At 40.8% G+C, this 23,588-nt stretch overlaps 1 pseudogene; it reads left to right on the top strand.

The window, feature by feature from the left end:
- Nucleotides 1–2,199: 2,199 nt before the first annotated feature.
- LOC102126736 (uncharacterized) lies at nt 2,200–23,400 on the top strand (annotated as a pseudogene).
- Nucleotides 23,401–23,588: the final 188 nt, after the last annotated feature.

The raw sequence follows: 23,588 nt of genomic DNA on the forward strand, positions 1-23,588 counted from the left end.
AATTTATTAAGTATTTGTATTATTGTTTTATACTCTAATTCCATTTTTGTCATAGAAAGGAATCTATTAATTTTCAGCTTTAAAAAATGAGTTAAGACTTTGTTTTTGGCCTAACAGGTGGTCCATAAAGAAGAAAGTTGTAGAGCTACTGAGAAGGCTGTGTATCCTGATGTTTTTGAGGAGTATTGTGTATACCTTCATTGGAAATAATTGTTTTTTTACTGCCTTCTACTCCTCTGTTCCCTTACTAATATTCTGTCTTGTTTTATTATTAAAACAGAAAATGGGTTACTGAGACAGCCTATTATAATTATATTTCTCTCTATGTGTTTATTCAGTTTTCTTAGTATTTGCTTTATATATTTGAAACCCTAATTTGAGACACACACACACACAAATACAAGCATGTATAAACAAATTTGTCATAGTTCCCAGTGAATGAATCTACATATTGTTTAACGTGTTTTTGTCTTTTTAAGTTTTGACTTAATGTACGTTTTATAAAATATGGGTTTTTGACTTAAGATGTAGCTTGTATATTACTATTGTGACCTCTTCTGCTCTCATTTGGTTAACATTTACATGAAATTTCTACTTCCATCTTGCCACTTTCAGTCTTTTTTTGTTATTAGATCTCAACTGAGTTTTGTAGAAAAGCAAGTTAAATCTTGATTTCACAAAATTTTTAATAAACCCTTTTATTGAATTTCTCTTGATTGGAAAGATAATCATATATATAATTTTAAATAGTTTTCTGAAAGAGAAAAACTTATGAATGTTATTTTATTATTTGTTTTATTTGATTCTTTTATCTTTGTCTCTCATTTTCCTTTCTTTTATTTATTTATTTTTTTTTATTGCTTTCAGGTTTTTAAAATTTTTCAGTTGTGTATCTATACAGGTATTTTCTTAGTGGTACCTTCGGGGATTATATAAAACCTCTAAAAGATCCAACAATATATTTAAATGTGGTTAAAAATTAACTTAAGGTACATACAAAAATTCTTCATCATTACATCTGCCTACATTGCTGCTCTGAAAATTCTCTTATTTGTGAATTTTGAAATTTTACTTATATATGTGTTTGTTATAAATATCTTTGTGTATATCCTAGTTTTTTTGTTCAGCTTTTTCATGTTTACATCATTTTTTCTTTTAAGAAATTTTTCAGTTACTTTTTGTAATTTTTATATCCAAAATTTTTATTTTTGGCTATTTTAATATTTCTTGTTGTTATCCTCATTTTTCTGATCTTCAGTAGTTTTCTGCATTTCTATTTCACTTACTGAATATTATTATATTTTATTTATTTATTTATTTTATCTGAGATGGAGTCATTATCTGTCGCGCAGGCTGGAAGCAGTGGCACAATCTCAGCTCACTGCAACCTCCGCCTTCCAGGTTCAAGCGATTTTCCTGCTTCAGTCTCCTGAGTAGCTGGGGTTACAGGTGCTTGCCACCATGACTGGCTAAGTTTTTGTATTTTTAGTTGAGACAGGGTTTCACCATGTTGGCTAGGCTGACCTTGAACTCCTGACCTCAAATGATTTACACACCTTGGGCTCCTAAATTGCTGGGATTACAGGCATAAGCCACTGTGCCCAGCCTATTTTATTTTATTTTTGAGACAGTATTGCTCTGTTGCCCAGGCTGCAGTGCAGTGATACAATCTCCAGTCACTGCAACCATCCCTTCCCGGGTTCAAGCAATTCTTGTGTGTCAGCCTCCCAAGCAGCTGGGATTACAGGCTCGTGCCACCATGTCCAGTAAATTTTTGTGTTTTTAGTAGACACAGGGTTTCACCACGTTCTCTAGGCTGGTCTCAAACTCCTGACCTCATGTGATTTTCCCACCTTGGCCTCTCAGTGTGTTGGGATTATAGGAATGACCACCAACCCTGGCCTGTTCAATTTATTTAGAATTTTAAAAATTACTTTATATGCTGTTTATATTGCTTTTGAAATTTTTTTTTCATGGGGCCATGTTTCTCTAATATTTTGTGTACATTATAATCTTTGATTGAGATTTGGACATTGACAGAAAGCTACCTGTTCCAATCTTTATAATATAGTTTGTCCTGGCATAGTCTGAAATCAATTGTCTTGGCTGCAGATTCTGGGAAATTCTCAAACATGTTCTTAGGATGTGTCTTGTCTAAATTTTGTGTTTATTGTTTAGTTAAATTGGCTTATTATTTTTTTTTAATAATTAGTAATCACTTGCTGCAGCCATTCCCTGTTTGGGGTACTACAGTTTCTCTGCTTCTATAACATTTACCTTTAGACTCAGTGGACTCAAACTGTCATTCCAACGTATATCACCACTTCTTTCAGCCTTTTATGTCATGGGAGACATTAATCAGTGTCTAAAAAGCATGTGGAAGCCAGAAATAAAGATGTATGTGCCAATGTTTTCCTTTTTTCTTTTCTTTTTCTTAGTTGGCAATTTATATTTGTGTGTGTGTGTGAGACAGAGTGTCACTCTGTTCCCTATGCTGGAGTGCAGTGGCATGATCTTGTCTCACTATATTCTCTACCCCCACAGTTCAAGCAATTCTCCTGCTTAAGCCTCCCAAGTAGCTAGGATTAGAAGTACCTGTTTCCATGTCTGGCTAATATTTTGAATTTTTAATAGAGATGGGGTTTCACCATGTTAGTCAGGCTGGTCTCAATCTCCTGACCTCAGGTGATCCACCTGCCCTGGCCTCCCAAAGTGCTGGGATTAAAGGCATGAGCCATCACATCTGGCTGGAAATTTCTTTTCTTTTTCTTTTTTTCTTTTCTTTTTTTTTAATGAGACGGAGTCTTGCTCTGTTACCCACGGTGGAGTGCAATGGTGTGATCTCAGCTCACTGCAATCTCTGCATCCTGGGCTCAAACAATTCTCTGCCTCAGCTTCCCAAGTGGCTGGCATTTGCCCACCACCATGCCTGGCTAATTTTGTTTGTAAATGTATCCCATATTTATCAGAATCTTGCAGTTGAAGTAATGTGTTTTTGTTGTTTCTTTCACTTATGTGTTTTCATTTTGCCCGAGACCATTGTCCAGAGCAGAGCCTACAAGATTCTTTCCAAATTGTGATACTGAGAAGATATGAAAAATGTGAATATGGCAATTTAGAGTTTAAAAAAGTCTGTGAAAGTGTGAATGAGTGTAAGGTGCACAAAAGAGGTTATAATGGACTTAACCAATGTTTAACAACTACCCAGAGAAAAATATTTCCATGTGATAAATATGGGAAAGTCTGTCATCAATTTTCAAATTCAAACAGACATGAGATAGGACATACTGGAAAAAAACCTTTCAAATGCGTAGAATGTGGCAAAGCTTTTAACCAGTTCTCAACCCTTACTATACATAAGAAAATTCATCCTAGCGAGAAACCCAACAAATGTGAAGAATGTGGCAAAGCCTTTAAGTACTCCTCTACCCTCACTACATATAAGAGAATTTATACTGGAGAGAAACCATACAAGTGTGATAAATGCGGCAAATCTTTTATTGCATCCTCAACCCTTAGTAAACATGAGATCATTCATACAGGAAAGAAACCCTACAAATGTGAAAAATGTGGCAAAGCCTTCAACTGATCCTCAATCCTTACTACACATAAGAAAATTCATACTGGAGACAAACCCTACAAATGTGAAGAATGTGGCAAAAGTTTTCACCTATCCTCACACCTTACTACACATAAGATACTTTATACTGAAGAGCAACCCTATAGATGTAGAGAATGTGGCAAAGCTTTTAACCATTCCACAACCCTTTTTTCACATAAGAAAATTTGTTCTGGAGAGAAACCATACAAGTGTGATAAATGTGGCAAAACCTTTATTTCATCCTCAAACCTTAGTAGACATAAAATAATTCATACTGGAGAGAAACCCTACAAATGTGAAGAATGTGGCAAAGCCTTCAACCGATCCTCACACCTTAGTAGACATAAGATAATTCACACTGGAGAGAAACTCTACAAGTGTGAAGAATGTGGTAAAACCTTTACCTGGTCCTTAAGCCTTAGTAAACATAAGAAAACTCATATTGGAGAGAAACCCTACAAATGTGAAGAACGTGGCAAAGCTTTTAACTGGTCCTCAGACCTTAATAAACATAAGAGAATTCATATTGGACAGAAAATCTACGTAGTGAAGAATGTGGCAAAGCTTTTAGATGTTTCTCATACCTTAATAAGCATAAGATAATTCATACTGGAGAGAAACCCTATGAATGTGATGAATGTGGGAAAGCCTTTGACTACCCCTTAACTCTTTTTTTTTTTTTTTTTTTTTTTGAGACGGAGTCTCGCTCTTTCGCCCAGGCTGGAGTGCAGTGGCGCTATCTCAGCTCACTGCAAGCTCCGCCTCCCGGGTTTACGCCATTCTCCTGCCTCAGCCTCCCGAGTAGCTGAGACTACAGGCGCCCGCCACCTCGCCCGGCTAATTTTTTTGTATTTTTAGTAGAGACGGGGTTTCATTGTGTTAGCCAGGATGGTCTCGATCTCCTGACCTCGTGATCCGCCCGTCTCGGCCTCCCAAAGTGCTGGGATTACAGGCTTGAGCCACCGCTCCCGGCCCCCCTCAACTCTTACTAAATATGAGAATTTATATGGAACATAAACCTTACAAGTACAAAGAATGTGACAAAGCTTTTTAAGAAAGTTCTCAATGCATATTAAAACAATGAATTTATAAGTAATTAACTTCTAACTATAGAGGATTCTACTATACTGTAATTCAAGATTAAACTGTAAACACTTTAACATGAATATTTCTTGAATGTGTGATTGGTTATGTAGATAGTTTCTTTTAGATTCATGTGACCAATGTAATAATTAGAGAAAACATTTGAAATGGGATAAAATGAATCAAAATCACATCTTTTCAATGGCTTGGCATAATTGCCATGCGTTTGGAAATGGCCAGATGACTAACAAGAAACAAAGACAAGATTTTGGCTTTGCTCTATCATTGTTTTTGACCTCTTAAAATCTGAAATCCTGGCTAAAGTATTCAAAGGGAGTATTTTATAGGTGAATTCCTAGGGTTTCAAAGGCAATGAGGGAAGAATTTTGATAGGCAGGAAAATTCACACTATATATACACATTGCTCTTCTCTGATTTGCTTTAACACTGAAAAAGTGAAGATTGTAAATGTAGACTCAGAGTAAATTAACAAAAGATTTGTTTTTCAAAAAACCGAATGTATAAAATAATAGGTAACAGATGCCATTAGCTGCTAAAAAATAGTATGACTAAATTCAGTAAGTATCTAACCATGCAAATAACAGTCTAATTAAATGAAGACCCTAATAGGTGCATGTGGAAAGCATTGCTGTGCAGTGTTTTCTCAGCATTTTCTTCTGCCTTTTTACAGAGATACCAATTTCCCCTGAGTGACTCAGGGTGCATACTGGGAACTGAGAATGCTGTGTTCAGAGTGATTACTGAAAACATGGTTAATACACTTCTTCCATACTACAATAAAATGTTATAAATCTAACTCTGCCTCAGAAAAGCTTTTAGTAAAAAATTATCTATAGTTTACTCAATTTGGGCTCGTGGAAAATTTCAATATTCCAGATAATTCAGATACTTAAATGTCAAGGAAATCCCATAAAACATATTTGAGTAAGATACAGTCATCTTAGCTAAGAATTTTATATTACCAGTAAATTTAGAAAAAAATAGAAAAATAGTACTTTAGGTACTGGTGCCCAGTAATGAGAACATTTTCACATTTAGCACAACGTGATTTGGTGTGTGGCTTGGATATCATAAATCTTCACTGAGCTAATGGCTGATTGGATTTACCTGGCCTGAATGGAAAATAAAAATCACCTCTGGCCTACTCTTCAGCTTTTTTTAAAAAAATACATATAGATTTAAGATAAGTGTCTAAATAAACATATACACGGAAAATGGGTAACATAGGTATGTCAACGTAGTTTCCATTATTGCATATGTCCTGTAGAGAAGCCTCAGAATAAATAGGTCAGAGGTCGTTTTCCTTCCCAACTTCTGCCGCCCAGATGAGTTTAATGATCAGCTTAGATGGATATAAGTCAATTAGCTAAACTGGGAAAGTGAAGGCATCCAGGCAGGACCCAAATGGCAAATGTGAATCACATAGGCATACAGTGAGAAAGGAAGCAGGGCCCTGAAATGCTAAGCTGTCTTACATGGCTTTACCAAAAACTTACTTCCCAGGCCATGCACCTAAACGTGAAGCTTTGTTGATGTTTAAACACAACATTGTATGGCTGTGTTCCATTCTGAGATGATATGGATCCATATAGGTGAGAGTAAGTTTATATCTGCATCCTCAGTGTAGGCTGGGAAATTTAAAATGTTTGTTGATTAATATCTTTTGTATACATAAATAGCTACATAGGCAAACTCATATAATTCTTTATGTATGTGTTTTTATTATTTTATTTTATTTTGAGATGGAGTCTCACTCTGTCGCCCAGGCTGGAGTTCAGTGGTGAGATCTTGGCTCACTACAAGCTCCACCTCCCGGGTTCACACCATTTTCCTGCCTCAGCCTCCTGAGTAGCTGGGACTACAGGCTCCCAGCACAACGCTCGGCTAATTTTTTAGTATTTTTAGTAGAGACGGGGTTTCACTGTGTTAGCCAGGATGGTATCTATCTCCTGACCTCGTGATCCACCCACTTCGGCCTCCCAAAGTGTTGGGATTACAGGCATGAGCCACTGTGCCCGGCCTATGTATGTGTTTATTTGTCTACCCATTTATATCTACATACAGATCTAGCTATCATTTTTTCCATATGCATACAGAATAAAGATATAGGACTTCAAAGGATAAATAGGTATTTTTGTACTCATAGAGAAATGTAAACAAAAACTTCAATAAATGCAAAATCTTATTTGCCCTTTAAATTTTATTCATAAGAGTACACAAATGGAGGTATCCTCTGACCTGCATCTTGCTGCATTTAATGTTTTCAAAGAAAGAATTGGTTTTTGTTGCTCACATCTGTTAGCAAAAATGCACTAAGGCCATGAGAGTCATATCACCAAGTCAAAAATGGCCTTTCTTATTCTGGTGAATGTGAAAACATAGATAAACTAGCCTCCGCTTGAAGGCCTTAACACAAATTTGCAAATGAGAAATAATTCTTTTTAAAGCTTCTCTCAGTTTTAGAGCTCTTATTTTCAAACACATGATACAAGAAATAGTATTTTTTTCTGTCTTTTTTTTTTTTTTGAGACAGAGTTTCACTCTTGTTGCCCTGGCTGGAGTGCAACAGCGTTATCTTGGCTCACTGCAAACTCTGCCTCCTGGGTTCAAGTGATTCTCCGGCCTCAGCCTTCTGAGTAGCTGGGATTACAGGCACATGCCACCATACCCAGCTTATTTTGCTGTTTTAGTAGAGACGGTGTTTCTCCATGTTGGTCAGGCTGGTCTGGGATTCCTGACCTCAGGTGATTCGCCCACCTTGGCCTCCAAAAGTGCTAGGATTAAAGGCATGAGCCACCGCACCTGGCAGAAATAGAATCTTATTGTTTTGTTTGCTCAAGTAGTGACATTTTGGGTAAGAAAATTAAACACCAGGTATCTGACTTGAAGATAAACTGCTATACTGAAAGCAAATTTCAAGGTGTTTTCAGATGCTTTTTTCTCTAGATTTAGATAAAGATGTAAGATATGTAGATAAACATACAGACAGGTGCGGTGGCTCATGCCTGTAATTCCAGCACTTTGGGAGGCCAAGGCAGGTTGATCACTTGAAGCCAGGAGTTCAAGACCAGCCACACTAACATGACAAAACCCTGTCTCTACTAAAAATACAACCATTATTTGAGCATGGTGGTGTACATCTGCAATCCCTGCTACTAGGAAGGCTTAAGCATGTGAATTACTTGAACCTAAGAGGTGGAGGTTGCAGTGAACCATGATCACACTGCTGCACTCTGGCCTGGGTGACAGAGTGAGACTGTCTCAAAAATATATATATATATATATATCTATCTATCTATCTATACATATATATATACACACAAAGACACAAGAGCGAGACAGAGTCTCACTCTGTTGTCCAAGCTGGAGTGCAATGGTGAGGTCTCAGCTCACTGCAACCTCTACCTCCCGGGTTCAAGCAATTCTCCTGCCTCAGCCTATCCAGTAGCTGGGATTACAGGCACTCGCCATCATGCCCAGCTAATTTTTGTATTTTTGTAGAGACGGGGTTTTTCATGCCCAGCTAATTTTTGTATTTTTGTAGAGACGGGGTTTCACCATGCTGGTCTTGAACTCCTGACCTCAGGTGATCCGCCCATCTCGGCCTCCCAAAGTGCTAGGATTACAGGCATGAGCCACCACACCCAGCCTAAAGTAGACTCTTTATGGTAATGGGAAGAAAGTCTAGGTCTCTCTTTAGAAGACAGACTGTGATACTGAAAGCAAATATAATGGTACATGGTGTCTGGCCACATTTCTTTTCTTTTTTTGAAATGCACTCTGTCTCCAGGCTGGTGTGCAGTGGTGCAATATTGGCTCACTGCAACCTCTGCCTCCCAGGTTCAAGCAATTCTCTGCCTCAGCCTCTCGAGTAGCTGGGATTACAGGTGCCCGCCACCACGCCTGGCTAATTTTTGCATTTTTAGTAGAGATGGGGTTTCACTGTCTTGGAGAGGCTGGTCTTGAATGCCTGACCTTGTGATCCACCTGTCTCGGCCTCCCAAACTGCTGGGATTATAGGTGTGAGCCACCGCACATAGCCAAACTGGCCATTTAATCCTAACTAGAATGTGATTAGCTGAGATCCACTGAGCTTAGAATTGCCTTTTAAATTTAATGTGCAGAGAACTAATTTGGTATTGCAAGCCCCAGTCTAATTTGATTCTACACGTTTTTGTTTTTTTTTTTTTTTTTAGATGAAGTCTTACTCTGTCACCCTGGAGTGCAGTGGTTCAATCTCACTCCAACTTCTGTCTCCCAGTTTCAAGTGATTCTCCTGCCTCAGCATCCCGAGTAGCTGGGATTACAGGCATCCGCCTCCACACCCAGGTGGCTAATTTTTGTATTTTTAGTAGAGATGGGGTTTCATGATATTGGCCAGGCTGGTCTTGAACTCCTGACCTCAGGTAATTTGTCCACCTCGGCTTCCCAAAGTGCTGGGATTACAGGCATGAGCCACCATGCCCGGCCGATTCTGCAGGTTTGAAAGGGGTCCATGGATTGGCTTCATTCACAGCTAATGCTGACCCTACTTGCCCTAGATCACTTACAACAGCACTCAACTGGACAAAGCGCCACAGCACACAGTTCCTTAAACCCATACTCTTCTCACAACACAAATGCTTTCAGTCCAAAATAACAACCACCAATCACTATCCTAAAACATAGCATTCTCTGCTGGTTCTTTAAACTTTACAGAGGCTGGAGAAGGCAGCTCATGTCTGAGTAAGTCTGCATTTGGAAAATAACATGCGCACATGCATGAATGCGATGTTTATGGAGCATGCGCTGTGTGCTCAGAAGCACACTACAGAGCACTGTGCTGGAAAGACAACATAATGTGAATTTATCCTCATAACACCCTGGCAGGTGGTTAGGAACTGTCCCATAATTCCCTGGATTTATATGAAATGCCTAGCACAACAGTGGCTCATGCCTGTAATTCCAGCACTTTGCGAGGCCAAGGCAGGTGGATCACTTGGGGTCAGGAGAGAGGGCAAAGCAGGGGACCTGTGAAAGGCAACTGAGCAGGGATCCATGGGAAAGACCCTCCGAGGCACAGGATTCTCCCGTTACCTTTCAGTTTTGCTGATGCTTCTCCTGGGAAACATCTGCAGTAGGTTCTTCCTCTGTAGTTCTTCTTGCCGTGCCTGCAAAACAAACTATCTTTAGTGTCTGCATGGGTTTCCACTTCCTGTCCCCACCTGAGGAATGGAAAGCAAGGGCACAGTCGTTGCTCATGTTTTGGAGTGAAAGGAGCATGAAGGTCATGTGAGCTTTGCCGAGGCTTCTCCTGGCCTCACGTCAGATCTAGCCCCTAACTCCAAGCAGCCCAACGTAGTTTTTTTTTTTTTTTTTTTTTGAGACGGAGTCTCGCTCTGCCGCCCAGGCTGGAGTGCAGTGGCCGGATCTCAGCTCACTGCAAGCTCCGCCTCCCGGGTTTACGCCATTCTCCTGCCTCAGCCTCCCCAGTAGCTGGGACTACAGGGGCCCGCCACCTCGCCCGGCTAGTTTTTTGTATTTTTTAGTAGAGACGGGGTTTCACCATGTTAGCCAGGATGGTCTCGATCTCCCGACCTCGTGATCCGCCCGTCTCGGCCTCCCAAAGTGCTGGGATTACAGGCTTGAGCCACCGCGCCCGGCCCCGTAGTTTCTTAATGTACAAATAAGATCTACTTTAATATGGTCTATTGCTATTGGGCCTGCCATATGCAATTTCAAGATATTCCCCTACACCTGCCCACAATGATCCTCCAGGAATAAAACAAGCTCCTGAGTGAGAAACTCTGGTGTCTACTGAACTTTTTGTGTATTTTTGTTGAGTTTCTCTATCCATGCTTTGAGAGGGCTGTGGACATGGAATTCCAATGATTCCGATGTTCAAGGGTGGTTTTTACTCCAGATGTCTCAACTTTGCCTTTGGTCTTCCTGTCAGTCCTGTTAAAGGGTTGTGAAGTCTGGAGTTGCTGGGGCTTCCTCAGTTCCAGATTCTACTATTCCTTCTTATGGGTTCCAAGGTCTGTGAATCAGGCCCCACCCCAGCATGTCACCATGTCTGGTTCTGGCCATGTGTCCTAAGACTGGATAGTTCTTGCACATTCTCTGTGGGTTGAGGAGGAGGGAGGTGTGTGAGTCAGCATGAATCACAGGCAGTTTTCAAAGGTTAATGTTGGAACATTTTTTTGGATTTGGATATTAGTTTTTGTTTTTGTTTTGTTTTGCTTTGTTTGAGTCAGAGTTTTATTCTTGTTGCCCAGGCTGGAGTGCAATGGCGTGACCTCGGCCCACTGCAACCTCTGCCTCCTGGGTTCAAGTAATTCTCCTGCCTCAGCCTCCTGAGTAGCTGGGATTACAGGTGCCCACCACCATGATCAGTTAATTTTTTTGTATTTTTAGTAGAGACTGGGTTTCACCATATTGGCCAGTCTGGTCTTGAACTCCTGAAATCAGGTGGTCCGCCCACCTCGGCCTCCTAAAGTACTGGAATTACAGGTGTGAGCCACCCACCCAGCCTGGGTATTGGCTTTTTAGGACAGGACACAAACAAGTGGTCCATTAGGTGTCTGGCAGTCCACAGCAACAGTCATGTTCACAACCCATTTTCAACAGGGAGAAGAGACCAAAATGTGTAACATGATAATAACCTAGTTAAACTTATCAGCTCAGATTTCAAATGCTGTGCAAATTCTACAGAATACAGTGAGGCTTTCAGTGACCAAAGGAAACGTGGGAAGGGTGAGGTCTCTCCAGTTGGACTTTTTGCTGCCTCAGAAATCATGAGTTGCTAAGGTGAGTATCAGCTCTAACCTCGTCAATCCAATGAAGGCACATTGAATCTAATCATTTCCTTCACTTTCAATGTAGGAAGAGATGCTTTATTTAGTGCTTACTTTTTCTCTCCACTTTTGTGCTTTCACATATGTGTGTATCTAACATAATCAAGTATAATTGTCAATTGAGATCTAATGACAAAAGACTGAAAGTGGCAAAATGGAAGTAGAAATTTCATGTAAATATTAACAAAATGAGAGCAGAAGAAGTCAAAATAATATTACACAAGTTACATCTTAAGTAAAAAACTGTCGTATTTTATAAAATGTACTTTAAGTCAAAACTTCAGAAAGACAAAGAAGGACATTAAACAATATATAGATTCATTCACTGGGAACCTACGATAAATTTGTTTATACATGTGTATTTGTGTGTGTGGGAAGTATATAAAGAAATTACCAACAAAATTGAATCACACAGAGCAAGCAATATAATTATAGTAGGATATTTCAATACCCCACTTTCTATAACAATAGTAAAACAAGACAGAATATTAGTAAGGGAACAGACGACTAGAAGGCAGTAAAAAACAATAATTTCTAATAAAGGTATAGAGAACTCTCCTTAACAACATCAGGATACACAGCCTTCTCAATGTCTCATACAACATTCCCCTTCATAGACCACTCGTTAGGTCAAAAACAGAGTCTTCACACCTTTTTTTTTTTTTTTTTTTTTTTGAGACGGAGTCTCGCTCTGTCGCCCAGGCTGGAGTGCTGTGGCCGGATCTCAGCTCACTGCAAGCTCCACCTCCCGGGTTCCCACCATTCTCCTGCCTCAGCTTCCCGAGTAGCTGGGACTACAGGCGTCCGCCACCTCGCCCGGCTAGTTTTTTGTGTTTTTTAGTAGAGACAGGGTTTCACCGTGTTAGCCAGGATGGTCTCGATCTCCTGACCTCGTGATCTGCCCGTCTTGGCCTCCCAAAGTGCTGGGATTACAGGCTTGAGCTGCCGCGCCTGGCCAACACATTTTTTAAAACTGAAATTTTATAGGTTACTTTCTATGACAAAAATCTAATTAGAGTATAAAACAATAATATAAATGATTGATAAGTTTACAAATATATAGAAATTATACAACACACTCTTGAGCATGTACTTGTTGAAATAACTGGGCTAGGTATGGTGGCTCATGCCAGTAATCCCAGCACTTTTGGAGGCCAAGGCGGGTCAATTTAACTCCATCTAAAAAATAAAAAATCAAAAATTAAATAATCAATATTATGAAGATATCTATACCGCTCAATGTAATCTACAGATTTAATGCATTGTTTTTCAAATGTATCATTGCATTTTTGAAGAAATAAAAACACCAAATCCAAAAGTATATGGAATGTAAAGAGAAAATAAAGTACCCAACGATCGTCAAATATATATATGTATATGTATATATGTACATAAATACATATATGTATGTATATTGTGTGTATATATATATATTTTGAGATGGAGTTTCACTCTGTCTCCCAGGCTGGAGTGCAGTGGCATGATATAGGCTCACTGCAACCTCCACCTCCTGGGTTCAAGCAATTCCCCTGCCTCACCCTCCTGGGTAGCTGAGACTACTGAAAAGTGCCACCATGTCCAGCTAATTTTTTGCATTTTAGTAGACATGGGGTTTCACCAGGTTGGCCAGGATAGTCTCGATCTCCTGACCTCATGATCCGCCCACCTTGGCCTCCCATTGTGTTTGGATTACAGGTGTGAGCCACCACACCTGGCATAGAAATATTTTATTGTAAATTTTGTTATGTGTTTCTGACACATAACACATGTAAAAATAAACAATAATATCTAAAGGAGATACAGAGTTATTATAGTTTTTAAATTATCTTCAAATCCAAAAGTGTTTTTCCTACACAAAAATAATATAGATTCACAAATAAATAGATGTTGAAATTAGGAGAATTTTTATGATGACTCACTTAGAATTATAAAACTGTTACAGGCCGGGTGCGCTGGCTCATGCCTGTAATCCCGGCACTTTGGGAGGTCAAGACCGGTGGATTTCCTGAGGTCAGGAGTTTGAGATCAGCCTGACCAACATAGTGAAACCCCATCTCTACTAAAATTGCAAAAATTAGCCTGGTGTTGTGGCGCACACCTGTAGTCCCAGCTACTCTGGAGGCTGAGGCAGGAGAATTGCTTGAACACAGGAGGTAGAGGTTGCAATAAGCCAAAATCATGCCATTGCACTTCAGCCTGGATGACAGAGCAAGATGTCATCTGGAAAAAAAAAAAAAAGAAAATAGGATGGGTGCAGTGGCTCAAGCCTGTAATTCCAGCATTTTGAGAGGACGAGGCGGGTAGATCACCTGCGGTCAGGAGTTTGAGATAAGTATGGCCAACATGGTGAAACCCCATGTCTACTAAAACTACAAAACAAAATTAGCTGGGCCTGGTGGCCTGCACCTATAACCCCAACTACTCGGGAGAGAGGTTGAGGCAAGAGAATTGTTTGAACATGGGAGGCAAAGGTTGCAGTGAGCCAAGATTGTGCCACTGCACTCCAGCCTGGGCTACAAGAGCAAGACTCTGTCTCAAAAAAAAAAAAAAAAAATTACTAAAAAATATAAATAAATAAAAATACTACACGGGCTCAGGCACAGTGGCTCATACCTGTAATTATACATCTTTAGGAAGCCAAAAGCAGCCACATCACTTGAGAACAGTTAGAGATCAGCCTGAGCAACATAATGAGACTCTACGTATAAAAATACAGAAATGTTAAAATGTGTCCATTATGTTGAAGCATAAAATGATGCTGGACAGCATCATAAAAACATATATAAATATAAAGCTCTCCATCTAGAATTCTTTACTATCAAAATGACGGCACAGGCTTGGTGTGGTGGCTCATGCCTGCAATCCCAGGACTTTGGGAAGCTAAGGTGGACATATCACTTGAGGTCAAGAAGTTCCAGACCAGCCTGGCCAACATGGTGAAACTCTGTCTCTACTAAAAATTTTTAAGAAATTTAGCAGGGCATGTGGTGGGCACCTATAATCCCAGCTATTCGGGAGACTGAGGAAAATTGCTTGAACCCGGGATGCAGAGTTTGCAGTGACCTGAGATAAGGCCACTGCACTTCAGACTGGGCAACGGAGAGAGACTCCATCTCAAAATAGTAATAAATAATAATTATTACTATAATAATAATTATTTTAATATCAATAACAAACTGGAAAATATAGAGGCATAGTTTTTGTATTCATTTGAAGTTGTTGTGAGATTAAAATATATGTTTTAACTTTAAGATGTATGTAATCTCCAGTTTTCAAGATGATTACAAAGATGTACAGAACGTATGCAAGGGAAAATAAAATATAATCAAAGCATGGCAGTACAAAATTAAATGAAAATTAAGAAAGTCAAACAGGAAATGAGAAAAATATAACTACTAGAAACACAGAAAACAATAACAATATAACTGGTAATAACAACTTCATTCCTTTAAGCAATTATTTTAAATATGAATTAATTAAACTACTTAATAAAATGAAATGTAATCTTAGGAGTTTGCAAGGCCAAGGTAGGCTGATCACTTGATCCCAACAGTTCAAGACTAGACCAGGCAACATGACAAAACTCTGTCTCCAGAAAAAAATACAAAAAAGCTAGTTGGGTGTGATGGCACATACTTTTAACCCAGACACCTGAGAGGCTGAAATGGGAGGATCACCTGAGTTTGGGAGGTTCAAGCAGCAGTGAGCCGTGCAAATCAGCCTGGTTGACAGAGTAAGACCCTATCTCAAAAACAAATGAGGTCGGGCACGGTGGCTCACGCTTGTAATCCCAGCACTTTGGAAGGCTAGGCGGGCAGATCATGAGGTCAGGAGTTTGAGACCAGCTGGCCCAACATGCTGAAACCCTGTCTCTACTAAAAATGCAAAAAATTAGCTGGGCATAGTGGCATGCACCTGTAGTCCCAGCTACTCAGGAGGTTGAGGCAGGAGAATCGCTTGAACCCAGGAGGCAGAGGTTACAATGAGCCAAGATGGCATCACTGCACTCCAGCCTGGGTGACAGAGCAAGACTCCATCTCAAAAATAAATAAATAAATAAATAGATAGATAAATAAATAAATAAATAAAATTTTAAAAAATAAAAAAAAAATTGAAATAGAAAATAGAGAGTAAAGTCTGGGCATGGTGGCTCACGCCTATAATCCCAGCACTTTGGGAGGCTGAGGTGGGCAGATCAAGAGGTCAGGAGATCAAGACCATCCTGGCTAACATGGTGAAACCCCGACTCTACTAAAAATACAAAAACAAAATTAGCCAGGCGTGGTGGTGGGAGCCTGTAGTCCCAGCTACTTGGGAGGCTAACACAGGAGAATGGCGTGAACCCGGGAGGCAGAGCTTGCAGTGAGCCGAGATCGCGCCACTGCACTCCAGCCTGGGTGACATAGTGAGACTCCCTCTCAAAAAAAAAAAAAAAAAAAAAAAAAAGCTAAATATAGTCAGATGAAAGAGATATAGAAATAAAGAGTTTAATGTAGTTTAGTGTAAATGTTATTGTTCATATTTACATTTTTGTGACTTGCAGAGCAACTACTGGATCTGCAGGAAAAGAAACAAGTTGCGAAATAGAATGCTCTGCAAGCACTGGTTTCGATAGAACATTTAAAAACTAAGACCCGGCCGGGCGCGGTGGCTCAAGCCTGTAATCCCAGCACTTTGGGAGGCCGAGGCGGGTGGATCACGAGGTCAGGAGATCGAGACCATCCTGGCTAACATGGTGAAACCCCGTCTCTACTAAAAAAATACAAAAAACTAGCCGGGCGTGGTGGCGGGCGCCTGTAGTCCCAGCTACTCGGAGGCTGAGGCGGGAGAATGGCGAACCCGGGAGGTGGAGCTTGCAGTGAGCCGAGATGGGGCCACTGCACTCTAGCCTGGGCCACACAGCGAGACTCCGTCTCAAAAAAAAAAATATATATATATATATAAACTAAGACCCTACAATACACACTTTATTTTTCCCATTTTTCTGCTTTTGGGTTTCAGGAACTTGTGAGCACCAGCTCTAAAAAGGCAGCAGGATTCACCAGCCAAAACTCTGATCTCTTCTAATCAGTTCTGTGAGACAAGAGTCCAGGGTAGGGTCAGACCTAAATAAGGCCTCCAAAAAGGGTGAATCAGATCTTAAATCCCAGAGTTTCTGTAATTTTAATCTTTTCTAACTACTGCCCTATCAACTTTATACTATATATTAATACGCAATGTAAGCAAATCCCTGAAGGCATTTTTTTTTTTTTTGAAACAGAGTCTCACTTCGTCACCCAGGCTGGAGTGCAGTAACATGATTTCAGCTCACTGCAACATCTGCTTCCAGGATTCAATTGATTCTTCTGTCTGAGACTCCCTAGTAACTGGAACTAGAGGTGTACACCACCATGCTTGCCTATTTTTGCATTATTAGTAGAGATGGGGTTTCACCATAGTGGGAGGCTGGTATTGAACCTATGACCTCGTGATCTACCTGCCTCAGCCTACCAAAGTGCTGGGATTACAGATGTGAGCCACTGTGCCCCGCCTTTCTATGGTAGTCTTATTAGAAAATAAATATGTACACTTAGCAAGGTAAAAGGAATAGAAATTATACAGCCAGGCATGGTGGCACACGCATGTAACCCCCGGCACTTTGGGAGGCTGAGGTGGGTGGATCATGAGGTCAAGAGTTTGAGACAAGCCTGACCAATATGGTGAAACCCCCTCTGTACTAAAAATACAAAAATCAGCCATGCGTTGTGACAGACACCTGTAATCCCAGCTACTCAGGAGGCTGAGGCAGGACAATTGCTTGAACCAGGGTGGCAGAGGTCATAGTGCACTGAGATCATGCCATTTCACTCCAGCCTGGGGGACAGAGACTCTATCTTAAAATATATATATATACATATAAAAAACAATTTTTCCATTTATAAATATCCCTTTAGGTGCAGACATCAGAAGTCACAACAATCTAAAGTGGCCTAAATAAAGCCCAAGGTTTTGGACACATCTATATATTATACCAATCGTATGATGCATAATTCAACTATTTATCCAGTTCCTAGTCTAGACTAAAAATTTCTGAATTATAGGAACCATGACTGCTTCATGTATTTTTATAATGGCCATAAGAAATGGAAGCAACTAGTTTATCTGTTTGGGTCTCCAGATCTCCTCCTTGTTTATCATCCAAGTACCAGGAAACTGGAGGAACTCTCATCTGGGTACCAACCAAAGACACTGCTTGTATGAGGAGATGAACAAACACAGGACGACTCATTTCTCTTACACTGAGACAGAAGCAGAATTAGCCACTCTTGTCAGCCTAACACAATTCTGCTCTGGACATCCTCAAATGCCTCAAAGACACCTAGATGATTATTTATTTATTTATTTATTTTTGAGACAGAGTCTCGCTCTGTTGCCCAGGCTGGCTACACGCGCCCGCCACCATGCCCGGCTAATTTTTTTTTTTTTTTTGTAGTTTTAGTAGAGATGGCGTTTCACCATGTTAGCCAGGATGGTCTTGATCTCCTGACTTCCTGATCTGCTCGCCTCGGCCTCCCAAAGTGCTGGGATTACAGGTGTGAGCCACCGTGCCCGGCTGTTTCTCCTTTTTGTCATTAAAAAAAAAAAAAATCAGCTGAATTTGTCTTCACTGGTTGAAGTGAAATATATCCTTTTTTTTTTTTTTTTTTTTTTTTTTTTTAAATAATGGAGTCTCACTCTGCTTCCTAGGCTGGAGTGCAGTGGTGTGATCTCGGCTTACTGCAACCTCCGCCTCCCATGTACAAGTAATTCTACTGCCTCAGCCTCCAGAATAGCTAGGATTACAGGAGACCAAAACCATAACCAGCTTTTTGTTTTCTGGGTTTTTTCTGAGACAGAGTTTTGCTCTTGTTGCCCAGGCTAGAGTGCAATGGTGCAATCTCAGGTCACCGCAACCTCCACCTCCCAGGTTCAAACAATTCTCCTGCCTCCGTCTCCTGAGTACCTGGGATTACAGGTATGCACCACCACGCTTGGCTAATTTTTTTTTTTCAGTAGAGATGGGGCTTCTCCATGTTGGCCAGGCTGGTCTCGAACTCCTGACCTCAGCCTCCCAATAATTTTTGTACTTTTAACAGATACAGGGTTTCACCATGTTGACCAGGCTGGTCTCAAACTTCTGTCGTCAGATGATCTGCCTGCCTTGGCCTCTCAAAGTGCTGAGATTACAGGCGTGAGCCACCAACCTGGCTTAAAATTAAATATTTTTAAATTGAACTTTACTTAAGAGTATCTCCCTCCCGCAAGCTCTTGAACTTTGAGCCACCCTCAGTCTGAGTCAACATACAAAACCATGTTGTGTCCCCCCTAAGAACATGCTGATTACAGCGTAAGGCATCCTCTAATCTAAAATCTGATTTTCAACCCTCCATTTGCCATTCCCCTCCCACCTCGTTTCTAGCCTTGTTTGCTCCTTTCTGGGAAATTTTTGGAATTCTGTTTTTTTTTTTTTTTTACATAAATCTAATGTTTTTATTTTACAGAGTTTAGAAATAGTCTCAAAACAATAACAACTTCATCATCAGTAAGACTTTCCCAGTTTCCTTTCATCTTAACCTTAACTGTACCTGCCTGTGGGACCCCAGCTTTCTAGGGCTCTGTAGCTTCTCTCGGGATAAAGGCTTCTTCTATGGCTGGGTGAGCAGGCTGGGACATCTGCATGGGCAGCTCCTCAGAAAGAAGTAACTGGGACTTTAATAACTTCTTGTTGCAGGCTTAATATTAGCCTTAGCTTGGAGTCACTAGGTTCAAGTTTTAATTTCCATGTCAGAGTTATTCACTTGGTTTTCAAAACTTAGTGTTTGAAAAATCCAGTGAAATTACTCACAGTGTTTACATAAGAAAAAGAAATTTTAAGGTGCTTACATTCTTATTTATTATTATTATTATTATTTTGAGCTGGAATCTCACTCTGTCACCCAGACTGGAATGTAGTGGCTGGATCTCGGCTCACTGTAACCCCCACCTCCTGGGTTCAAGCTATTCTTCTGCCTCAGTCTCCCAAAGAGCTGGGACTACAGGCATGCTCCACCACACCCAAATACTAATTTTTGTATTTTTAGCAGAGACAGGGTTTCACTATCTTGGACAGGCTGGTCTCGAACTCCTGACCTCAAGTAGTCAACCAGCATTGGCCTCACAAAGTGCTGGAATTATAGGCGTGAGCCACTGCACCTGGCTAAGGTGCTTGCGTTTTATGCCTCCACAAGAAGAACAACTATATCTACTTCTTTCAGACAATATATGTATTATTTTATTATTTATGTTAAAAAATAATGTAAAAAATTAGTCATATGGGAACACTTCTAGAAGTTACCATGTTTCATCACATACAATTTAGCATTAAACTCAGAAATCAAGACAACAGGATATAGAATGGAGACATTCACTATCACAAATTTACCCTGCAAAAAGAGGAACTGATGTTTTGATGAATCTGTATAACTCACCAATTATCTACCACATTTTCCTATGAAAATATATTCATTGTCCACAGCCAAAATGGAAGAGAGATTTTCCCTATTTTTTTCCGTGGTAGCTAGCATTATAAAGCTAAGGCTTAGAATTCTGTTTGAAATCACTAAGACATAAAAAACACACCTGAGAAAATTCCTAAACTCACTCTTGGAAAGAAAAATGTAAATGAGAGTTATTAACAAATGGAATATATGATTAAATATTAATTTTTTGAAACTCATCTCTTTTATTTTCTTTGTAAATATTTTCTTACCTTTCAAGCCCTACTAATAAAATGCAGATTACAGTTAAAAAAAGTGATGCAGGTGGGTGTCGTGGCTCACTTTAATGCCAGCACTTTGGGAAGGCAAGGCAGGCAGATCAATTAAGATTAAAAGTTTGAGCGGGGCGTGGTAGTTCACGCCTGTAATCCCAACACTTTGGGAGGCCTAGGTGGGGGGATCACCTGAGTTGGAGAGTTCAACATCAGCCTGACCAACATGGAGAAACCCCATCTCTACTGAAAATACAAAAATTAGGCGGGCGTGGTGGCACATGCCCAAGGCTGAGGCAGGAGAATCGCTTGAACCTGGGAGGCAGAGGTTGCAGTGAGCCGCGATCACTCTATTGCACTCCAGCCTGGGCAACAAGAGCAAAACTCCACCTCAAAAAAAAAAAAAAAGACTAAAAGTTTGGGACCAGCCTGGTCCATCTCTACTAAAAATACAAAAACTAGCCAGATACAGTGGTGCACACTTGTAGTCCTAGCTACTCAGGAGGCTGAGGCATGAGAATCACTTGAACCCAGGAAGTAGAGGTTGCAGTGTGTCGAGATCAAGCCACTGCATGCCAGCCTGTGCAACAGAGAGAGATTGTTTCAAAAAAAAAAAAAAAAAGAAAGAAAAAGAAAGCAGAATCAACAACAACAACAAAAACACCTGAGGTCAAAATAAGTGAACAAATCTTTTCAAGGTAGAGATCCATTCACCCACCCCATCCTGTTCACACGCTCAATAACCACTCTCCCAGGAGACACTGCTCTATGCCCCAGTGAGTGCCCCAAGTGCATTTTACTTTGTAAGTTTTTACGCCATCTCACTGGAGTCATTTTCTTTTGTCTTTTGAAGTGTTTTTCACAAACTTTTTACTATTTTTCTTTCACCCCCTCTAAGAGCATCCAGGGGGCAGAAATTATGTTTTCCCCTTAATTCTAGCATCTGATTGGCTGACCAGCAGTGTGTCTCCAAGAAATGGAAGTTAGGTTGGGTGAAGACAATCTTCATGTCTCAAGGGCTAGCTTTTCAAAAAAAAAAAAAAAAAAAAAAGTACACCAGGAGATGCCTTTCAGCCCCAAGGCTGCCACCTGCTCCCTTGAGAGGCTACACTCTATACTTCAGGTGCTCCTATGGGAGAAAATGACCCAAGAGCTAATGTTCACTAGCCACTCTAGCAGACATAGCCATGGTGGGTATCTTGGCTTATCCCCAGAAGGTACTAAAACCCAGGCCCAGAATAAAACTGAAGGTTGGCAGAGGACACATCACCCGATAATGTTTCCAGAGGGTAATCTTTTTTTTTTTTTTTTTGAGGGAGTCTTGCTATGTGGCCCAGGCTGGAGTGCAGTGGGGTGATCTCGGCTCACTGCAAGCTCCGCCTCCCGGGTTCACGCTATTCTCCCGCCTCAGCCTCCGAGTAGCTGGGACTACAGGCGCCCGCCACCACGCCCGGCTAGTTTTTTTATATTTTTAGTAGAGACGAGGTTTCACCATGTTAGCCAGGATGGTCTCGATCTCCTGACCTTGTGACCCACCCGCCTCGGCCTCCCAAAGTGCTGGGATTACAGGCTTGAGCCACCGCGCCCGGCCCAGAGGGTAATCTTAACCTAAAAACATTCTGGTAAGTTCTCTGGAAAAATAAAAGAAAAAGAGGCACAGATATTTTTACAATACAGTGTCAGGGGATTAGTCTTTGCTTTCTTCTCATGGGACATATTTAAAAACAGAAAACATATCTGTTCAATAGTGCTGTGCAATGCTTTAAAAAATGATTGAGGAACATGGGGTACACTTGAGGCCCTGCTGGGGACAAATGTGAAAAATGCCAGGGAAAATCAGTCCCTTGTGGGTTGTGAAAATAATTAAGCGGCAGGCAATTAGACTGAGAAGGCTCTAGTCTTCGGATTCCGACTTGTAAAAAAAATGTAAACTCAAGTGGATTTGTTAATAAATTACTACATTTGGGGAAATAAATTGCACGCTTAAACAATTATAAACTGTCGGCCGGGCGCGGTGGCTCAAGCCTGTAATCCCAGCACTTTGGGAGGCCGAGACGGGCGGATCACAAGGTCAGGAGATCGAGACCATCCTGGCTAACACGGCGAAACTCCGTCTCTACTAAAAACACAAAAAATTAGCTGGGCGAGGTGGCGGCGCCTGTGGTCCCAGCTACTCGGGAGGCTGAGGCAGGAGAATGGCGTGAACCCGGGAGGCGGAGCTTGCAGTGAGCTGAGATCTGGCCACTGCACTCCAGCCTGGGCGACAGAGCGAGACTCCGTCTCAAAAAAAAAAAAAAAAAAAAAAAAAAACCAATTATAAACTGCCAATTAAGCTCTGATTGCATAACCAGGAAATTTCCACCTTGATTGTACAAATTAAGAAGCTGCCGGGCGTGGTGGCTCACGCTTGTACACCCAGCACTTTGGGAGGCCAAGGCGGGAGGATCATGAGGTCAGGAGATCGAGACCATCCTGGCTAACACGGTGAATCCTCCATAGTCTGGTGAGAGAATTTTAAAATTCTCTGCCTCCAATACCCCCAGTTCTCCTCTTTGGTGATTGAATGGTCCAGGTAAGTGGGTCCTGCTCCCTGTGCCACCCAATTGGATAAGACCCCTCAACAGGGATCGTCAGACACCCTATACAGGAGCAATTCTACTGCCGTCAGTTTGGTGCCTCTTGAGGTCAGAGATTCCATATACATATACACCAGTATATGTATCTCTTTTCCTTTCTCCTCTTCCCATTGCAATTTGCTTACTATATCAACATGCTTATTATATCAATCCAGTTATTACATTGATTTGCTTATTATATTACTTGCTAATTATATCTGCATTTCCATTTATGAGGCATAAAGCTTATTTACCCTTAAAGGTATTGTGTGTGTGTCTTTTCTTCTCACCTTGAACGTTTCCCACACAGAATATTTTTGTCGTCACAAACAGGATTCGAAAGCCAAACTGTGCTGCTTTTTGGCAGCAAGGACAGGGCTGGAAACTCGAAGAATTCCCATACCCATGGATGGGAACTCCCCAATGTCGCTGTCAGTTTCTACAGGATTGAATAAAGGGGGACAAACACAGAAATGAAGACAAAGACAAAAGATTTGTTTTAAAAGAAGGGGTTAGGTGGGGTGCGGTGGCTCACACCTGTAATCCCAGCACTTTGGGAGGCCGAGACGGGCGGATCATGAGGTCAGGAGATCGAAACCATCCTGGCTAACACGGTGAAACCCCGTCACTAATAAAAATACAAAAAAAAATTTAGCCAGGATGCC

The sequence above is a fragment of the Macaca fascicularis genome, chromosome 19 (genome assembly GCF_037993035.2).
Source record: "Macaca fascicularis isolate 582-1 chromosome 19, T2T-MFA8v1.1".
NCBI classification, from domain to species: domain Eukaryota; kingdom Metazoa; phylum Chordata; class Mammalia; order Primates; family Cercopithecidae; genus Macaca; species Macaca fascicularis.